This window comes from Cyprinus carpio, chromosome B8 (assembly GCF_018340385.1).
Source record: "Cyprinus carpio isolate SPL01 chromosome B8, ASM1834038v1, whole genome shotgun sequence".
Lineage (NCBI taxonomy): Eukaryota > Metazoa > Chordata > Actinopteri > Cypriniformes > Cyprinidae > Cyprinus > Cyprinus carpio.
Genome location: NC_056604.1, coordinates 19,382,739 through 19,391,861, shown reverse-complemented (window position 1 = coordinate 19,391,861; position 9,123 = coordinate 19,382,739).

The window sequence follows — 9,123 nt, the reverse complement described above, 5'->3', positions numbered from 1 at the left end:
ACAAGTTTGTGGCTATAAGTTAGATGTCAGGGTTTCGTGCAGTTCAGGTTTGCACAGATGTTGCTATGGCAGTAAGCCAGTTCTGTGATGTCATCAGAGAGGTCCACACCTCCTCTACAGAGATAAAGCACACAGATTACGAGAAAATGGAGGTAAAGACAAAAAAAAAAAAGAATAAAATATCTGATAACAGACATAAATTAAACATAATATTATAAATGCTAAACAGACTTTAGATTGTAGTCATTGCACATTTTCCTTTTTAGTATGTATATGTACTTTTTGCTAGGATGTTTGTATTTTTGTTGTGTGTTTTTTATTTTTTTTGTGATGTTTTTGCTAGGATGTTATGAGTGTTTTTAGAGTTGTAGGTGGTTTCTAGTTTGTTGCTATCTGTTGCTAGGGTGTTCTGAGTGAATTAGTGTATAGATGGTTACTAGTGTGTTACTATGCAGTTGCTAGGCTGTTCAGGGTGTTTTCAGTGTTGTAGATGGTTATATTGTGTGCTATGCAGTTGCTAGGGTGTTCAGGGTGTTTTTAGTGTTGTGGGTGGTTTCTAGTGTGTTACTATGCAGTTGATATGGTGTTCTGTGTGTTTAATTTTAGTGTTGTGTGTGGTTTCTAGTGTGTTTTATGCAGTTGCTAAGTTGTTCTGAGTGTTTTTCGTGTTGTAGATGGTCTCTATAGTGTTACTATGCAGTTGCTAGGGTGTGTTTGGGGTGTTTTTTTCGTGTTGTAGATGGTCTCTATAGTGTTACTATGCAGTTGTAAGGGTGTTCTGGGTGGTGTTTAGTGTTGTGGGTGGTTTCTAGTGTGTTGCTATCTGTTGCTAGGGTGTTCTGGGTGATTTTCAGTGATGTGGGTGGCTTCTAGTGTGTTGTATGCAGTTGCTAGGGTGTTCTGAGTGTTTTTTAGTCTTGTAGGTGGTTTTTAGTTTGTAGCAATACAGCTGGGTGTTTTGTGTATTTTGTAATGTGTTGCTATGCAGTTGCTAAGTTGTTCTGTGATTTTTTTAGTGTTGTAGATGGCTTGTGGATGTATTGTAGTGTGTTGCTATCTGTTGCTAGGGTGTTCAGGGTGTTTTAGTGCTGTAGGTGGTTTCTAGTGTGTTGCTTTGCAGTTGTTAGGGTGTTTTTGAGTGGTTTTTATTGTAGTGGGAAGTTTAATGTTACTATGTAGTTGCTAGGGTGTTCTGAGTGTTTTTAAAGTTGTAAGTGGTTTCTAGCGTGTTACTATGTAGTTGATATAGTGTTCTAGGTGTTTTATTTTAGTGTTGTGTGTGGTTTCTAGTGTGCTGTCATGCAGTTGCTAAGTTGTTCTGAGCATTTTTAGTGTTGTAGATGGTTTCTAGTGTGTTACTATGCAGTTTCTATGGTGTTCAGGGTGTTTTTCATATTGTAGATGGTTTCTAGAGTGTTACTATGCAGTTGCAAGGGTGTTCTGAGTGTTTTGGTGTTGTTGGTGGTTTCTATTGTGTTGCTATCTGTTGCTAGGGTCTCCTGGGTGGTGTTTAGTGTTGTGGGTGGTTTCTAGTGTGTTACTATGCAGTTGCTAGGGTGTTTTGTGTGATTTTCAGTGTTGTGGGTGCTTTCTAGTGTGTTACTATGCAGTTGATATGGTGTTCTGGGTGTTTTTTTAGTATTGTGGGTGGTTTCTAGTGTGTTGCTATCTGTTGCTAGGGTGATCTGAGTGTTTTTAGTGTTGTAGATCATTTCTAGTGTGTTGTTTTCTGTTGCTAGGTTGTTTTGAGTGGTGTTTAGTGTTCTTGGTGTTTTTAGCGCATTGCAGTGCAGTTGATAAAGTCTTCTGAGTTGTTTTTAGTGCATGTATATGCAGTGACTAGGATATACTAAGTGGTTTTAAAATAATCTTTCCTTAAGTAAGAGAAGTTAATATTGATCCGGATTAAACAAGAGCCTTTGTAGTGTTCATAATCTCAAACATGCCTGCAGGGCTCAAATGGGCACTTAAAGACATCCAGGAGTAATTTCTAGTGGAATTGCAATACTAGTATGCAGTTAGTGTGCTTTTGAGTGTGCATTTCCTATAATTAGGGTGTACGAACTGTGTAATAGAAGAGTATTGGAGTGTATGGGTGTGTACTTTGAGTGTAATGGTTCTACTCCTAAAGGAAGTCAAGGGTTGAGTTATGGCCACGGGAAAAAGAGATGAACGACACTGGAGAGGGAACACCAAGGGGTTCTTCCCATTGCCAATATATCAGGTTAACAAATGCTCATTAAGAGTTTGACTGGAAGCTATTAACATTAAAGTACAGTGAGTCTCTGCATGGTAGACTTGATTTATTATGTAATCTTTTACATCATTGCACGTTATTTTATTCCAGTTGATGGCTTTAATTTATACTTTTTATTTCCTTATTATATACATTGTGAATGGATTTTTGTTCTTTCTCTTCCCTTATTTGAATTTTAATACTTTGTTTTAATTCTTTTTAATAAACCTATGATCTACTTATTTATGTCACTTCTGTAAGTCACTCTAAATGTGTATGAATTTTGATTTATACATAAAACTACACAGGAAACATTGAGGCAAAAGAGGATGTCATTTGGAAATTACGCACAAATTCGACAACTTAATATCAATTAAGTATTTCAATTCTCTACTGTTCATTCCAACTCTGCTTCTTCCTCTCTCACATTCTCACTCTTTTTTTGTGTGTGTTCTTTTTGGACTTGTGCCAAACCTAAATTGGTCCCTTATGCATGAGATGGGGGAAGACATAGAAGAAGTGGAAGCTCATGTGATGTGTGCATGTGTGTGGAGAAACAGACACACGTGGCGTTGTGTGTTGACAGGCCTGTTCATTTTTGACTCTGGCTCTGTGTGTGGTCATACAGCAACTGCAGAGGTTGCTATGCAACTATGCACTACATTTTCATTTTCTTAATCAGTATTTTATCTTGTTTTCCAGTAAATACATCTGAACATACCTAAAACAAGACCAGTTTCCTTGAGAAGCAATATTGTTCATGATAATAAGTGTTTTCTGGTTTCCTTTGCATTATTTCTTGAGAGAACATTAACACATCATCAGCACCATCATCATCGTCACCATTTAGTCTAATAAATTACTTGTGCCAGGCAATTTCCACACACACATGCACACCCAAAGGTTAAATCAGTAAGAAGGAGAGCAGCAGAGAGTCAGCAGGTGTGTTGGGACTTGTCTTTGGGGCCCCATTTTCTGACCTCCTGTTACAAATTACCATACAGGTGAGGGGTCAAATACAACAGAAAAGAATTCAGATCAGTGTGTGTGTGTTGGGGATGTTGTGATGACCACATAAGCTGCAGACATTGTGGCGTACACCAAACTGAACACTGTGACAATGTGCCCTCCAGCTCTCCGTCTCACTGAAAACTTTCATTAACCTGCATCAAAAAGAGAAGTTCGGAGGAGGATACAGGTCATAGCATGTCCACAACCTACAGCGGATTCAGTTCTCACTCTGAGAATTGGGGTCAGTGAAGCAAAAACAGTGTCTTATTATCGTTTAGGAAGATGCTTCTCTCTTCAGTTGACCTCTGTTTGTCTTCTAGAAAAATACATTTAGACCAGTCGGAAAACTTGTGCTGCTTGTTTGCAGCCTCATGGAAGGACAAAGAGGATATGACAGTACAAGAGTGATAAATTGCAATAAGTAAAAGTATTTCATCATGATTTATTGAATTAGGATGAACTGTAACACACTTTCCCACATTCTTGTGCATATCTGCTGTCATTTATAACCTGCAAAATCAGCACAGCGTACACACACAGACAAAGTTGTGAAAAAGTAAGTACCCCCAACGCATTATATTTAATTAACAACTTTAATATACAGAAGGCGATATAATTGAACATTTTCTCATTCTGTAATGATTTTACAGATTAAATGAACAAAAAGTCAAAATTTCAAGATCAACTTTTGCCCTTTTTGCAGAGCTTGTAATGCCTACAGAACATCAAAACACAGAGAAATGCATAACAGTCACGTAAATAAAAAGTATCACTGTATACTCCAATCGCCTTTCTAGACAAAACAAACTGATTCTGACCACTCTCTCTCTCTTTCTCTCTGTCATATACACACACTGTGTCTCTCTCATGCTGTTACTTCAATTAGTTCTCCCATCCTGCTATTGTTCCCACAATGCCTAAAGGTGGGGTTCTGTCCTGTTTTCAGCGGTGACCCCTAATCTCTATTTCATTGTGACCCGTTATTAGAATGTGCACAAGTGACAAACTGTGATTTGCTGTGTGAGTAAGAGAGGTGTTTGTGTTTATTGGCTTCTTCAAGTCTGGCCACATCTGGCCAGGCGGACTTTTGGAAAAATTCAGCACAAACTGTGGTGGAAATGTCATCTTTCACATGATGTTTCCATTGGGTTACTCTTTATTTCGATAGTCCACTTTAGACATTTTACTAACTATAAGTAACTTTGCAACTACATGCATTATGGTTAGAATAAGTTGCAATAATGCTTGCAATGTCTTTATATGCATAACAATGTCTTTTGGAGACCATCAAAATGAAGTGTTAGGAGATATTAAGCAGACAGTCTTCTAATACTCTAATGACTTGAAGTTGACATTGTTGCAAAGTTAACTATAGACAGAAAAATGTCTAAAGGGGACTATAAAAATGAAGTGTTACCTTACATGGATTTTTTTATTTTATTTTATTTTTATTTCATTTATTTATTTATTTGTTTATTTTGCTCTTCTTCACACATCACATCTAATACAATTTTTACAATATGAATTTATTTGAACAAAATCAATTTATTTAAAGGAATAATTAACCCCCCAAAATTAAAACTCATCATTTTCATCACCTTTGTGACGTTTCAAAGATTTATGACTTTCTTTTTCCTGCAAAAAAACAAAAGAAGAATCTTGGTAACCAAACAATTTTGGTTACATTCATTGTATCGACACATTTTCTCAAAATATCTTCTTTAATGTTCTACAAAAAAGAAAGTCATAGGTTTGGAACAAGTCTTTTTAAGAGTCATCATCTTCATCGACGTCCATTCAAAGAGGTCTCCTTTTTCCAGGATGTAAGTTTGTGTGGTTACTATGAATGGAAAGGCATCGTGGTCAGGGAGGGGAGTGGTTGCGGGGCTTGACCTTGTCCAGCAGACTTCCCCTCCCTGTCTGTCTCTCTCCTGCTCTTTAGCCTTTCTTTCAGATGGGAGATGTATGATGCCTAATCAGCAACAGGCAGAACTACCACAGGAAACACCTTCCATCTTAAGATGCAGGAAAATAACATCTCAATGAGTGTGAGAGAGGGTGAGATATCCTGTAATTGCCTGCACATCTGCCTGTCTTCTGAGTTCTAATGTAAACCCATCATGAAGGTCTGAGTGCAATCAAAGCACATTTGAAGAGTGCCTGTGTAACCAAATGTGAGCATGAAAATGTGAAGTTGCTCACACACTCTTAAAGGAGCAGTTCACCCAAAAATGAAAACTTGAGGTTTTTTTTCAAGCAAATTTTCAGTCTTTGGTGAACTACAAATTTCTTTGAGGATGATAGTTTTTCAATGGTTCTCAGCAAAAAATAAAAATAAATAAATAAATAAAAAATAATAATAATTCTTGTCTTCTTGAGCTGATCTGTGATTCCTTGAAGTTCTTAAATGTTCTTGATGATGCATTCTTATGGAACATCTTTAAAAATATATAATAAAAACACAAATAGATCTCATTTATTTCTCCTAAGCAGCATGCAACTGGTGATTTTTTACTGAAGTCTCTTGCTTTCTTCGATTTTTTCCTAAGACCTCAGTAATCTCACATATCATCTAGAGTTTCAGAACGTCACACACTGTGCTCAGACCTGTACAAAACTCTGCAATCAAACATCAGATATTTCAGTCTGAACTAAGATTTTTGTTTTCAATAATCTGGACTCTATATGCATTAGTTTCAGCACAGTATTTTTAATAAAGCAACATATATAGTCTTATTAACAATCATCTTATATGTTGGTGGATTTTTTTTTCTTTTCTCATAAGCAGAAAAATACAGGACACTCTTAAAAATAAAGGTGCTTCAAAAGGTTCTTGACAGTGATGCCATAAAAGAACCAGTTCTGGTTTCACAAAGAACCATTCAGTCAAAGGTTCTTTAAAGAACCATTTGTTTTTTTACCTTTTTATAACCTGAAGAACCTTCTTTCTCAACAAAGAACCTTTTGTGAAACAGAAAGGTTCTTCAGATGTTAAAGGTTCTTTATGGAACCATTTAGACAAAAAGGTTCTTCTATGGCATCGTAAAGCACCTTTATTTTTAAGAGTGTACAAAATGTATGTGTCAGTGAAAGGGCAATCTCTGAGCAAGGTGAAGAGCAAGGTGAAGCAGAAGCAGAGGTTGCGAGTTTCAGCAAGTCTGTTCTTGTTGTTTGCTGAGAGCTTCTTTAAGAGCTCGAGTCAGTTCTTCTTTCACTCACCTGTCACAAGGAATCTTTTTCATCCATCAGTTAAGTCTTTTTATCACATTCTTTGTCTCCTTCCCTCTGTCTTTTGATTTTTTGAGACCACCAGGCCTAGTCATGGACCATTAAATGCTTACTTGGATTACAGGACACAAAGCACAGAGTAGCACACAAATCCACACAGAAACAAATGCACAAAGGATGGTCAATAGGAAATGATGTTGTTTGTTACCCCTTTGTTAAGCCTTGCTTGGGACTTTCCAATTACTTCAGTTTTTTTTTTTTTCAATCCCCTAAAACTACACCTAACCCTAACAGAAAATATTCTATACATCTTCATTAAAACATTATTTAGTATGTTTATTAAGCCCTTTTTTTCCACAAACACTCTCAGAAAAAAGTACAAAAGCAGTCACTGGGGCAATACCTTTTCAAAAGGTACACTTTTGTACCTAAATGGTCCATTTTGATACCTTGAAGGTACAAAGTGTTCCTTTTAAAAAGATGTTGTACCTTTTTATGGATCATTGGTTGATCCCCACAAAAGTAGGTAATTTCACACACATATACAATTACATTTGTTGTTTTTTCTTGTTTGTTTGTTTTTTAATAAGAAATTAAAACTTTTATTGATCAAGAACATGGAACATTGGTTTCCATATATATATATATATATATATATATATATATATATATATATATATATATATATATATATATATATATAATTAAGCAGCACAACTGTTTTCAACATTGATGTTTATTGAGCAGCATAACAGCATATTAAAATAATTACTGAAGGACCATGTGACACTGAAGACTTAAAGATACTAAAGAAAAAAAAATCTGTTTTGCGATCACAGGAATAAATAATATTTTAAATATATTAAAATAGAAAATGTTTACTTTACAGATTTTTTTTTTTTACATCATTACTGTTTTTATCAAATGATTTTAAATAAATAAAAGCAAGCTTGGTGAGAATAAGAGACTTTTGTCCAAAACATTAACAAATCTTACTAACCTGAAACATTTGAATGACAGTAGTACAGCAGATCTCAAGATCTCAGAAGCTTAAACACACTTTAAAGTATGAATTTTGTAATTATATGATAAATATAATGTTTTCAACCAAAACATATCACAAAAGAGGTTTGTTTTAAAGGTTTTAAAGTGTCCCAAAAGTGCCCAAGTTTGGACACTGTACACATTGTTCAGTGAAACTGCCGGCTAAGAAATAATCTGTTTATAATCAAACAAAAAAGGCTTACAGAGGTCTGTGTGTGTGCTGATGGGTGCACTGCAGCTGTCAGCGTTTAGAAGATGGAGGCCAGCTACTTGGCTGTTAGTGTGTGTGTGTGTGTGTGTGTGTGTGTGTGTGTGTGTGTGTGTGTGTGTGTGTGTGTGTGTGTGTGTGTGTGTGTGTGTGTGTGTGTGTGTGTGTGTGTGTGTGTGTGTGTGGACCCCTTTCCTTTTTCCTTCCCTGACTTCATATCAGCATTTCTGGGGACATTTCTTTAGTTTGTTAACTCTGTCGTTTAGTGACCCTGAGCTCTAATGCTAATACAGACTAGTGGTCTGCGGGTGTCTAAAGAAAGGATCCAGTGCAAATATTTTCCCACAGAAACCAGTTATTTGTGTGCATTATGAGAGACACACATGGCTTTGACATTGGCTTTGAGCCCATGTGCCATCGTTAAAGGGCAGTTTGTCAGTGCTTACCAGCAGCAGGCAGACGTAAACATGAAGGTCTGTCTAAAGTGCTCTAAAAGAGTAACCTCTGTCTGTTTTAGAGCACCAAAGAGTCCAATAATAGCCTGTTACAGACCATAACTTGGCCTTTTGAAGTGTGTATGTGTCAGTGGTCCCAAAAAAGTATTTAGTTACTTTAGACATTCTTAAAATATATAAATGTCATTGCTTTAAATAATAACATATAAACCAAGTATTTATTTGTACTTTAAGCAAAACATCGGCACATATGAAGTCACACGTGACATTTTTTCAACCACATTTGAGTGTTGAAGGTCACCAGGTGCCAGCTGGAAGGATATTAAGTCACTTTCTGACATAGTACCAACTGTAGGTAAAAAAAAAAAAAAAAAAGGTTGCAATTATGACAAATAAAGTAGCATTTTGTGAGATAAAGCTGCAATTACCTGAGGTGGGATTGAGATTCCATACATGCATACTTTTTAAAATGTGCATCCAAAAACTTCTCGGCCCTGCTATAATGTATGTGTATTTTTCCCTTTTCCACATCCCATTGGTTTGGTATGATAATAGCCACAACCTTTTAGCCTGTAATGACAGTGTGTGTGCTGTAATCATCTATAAATAATGAAGGTAATATTAGAATCAGCTGCTGAGATGGTAATGCTGAAGAACTCTGTCGTCCTTTGCGAAAAAGAAATGCGCTTAACAGTATTCAGTGTGTACTAGTAGTGTACAACAAATCTTAAAAGTATATTTGTATATAATATAATATAATATAATATAATATAATATAATATAATATAATATAATATAATGTAATATAATATAATATAATATAATATAATATAATATAAATGAAATAAAAGGCCATTTAAGTTTACTAAAAGAGAGTGACTTGGTTTCTTAAAATACCTAAGTACAGTTTGGTGCACTATGTAAAAAAGCCTTTTTTTTAA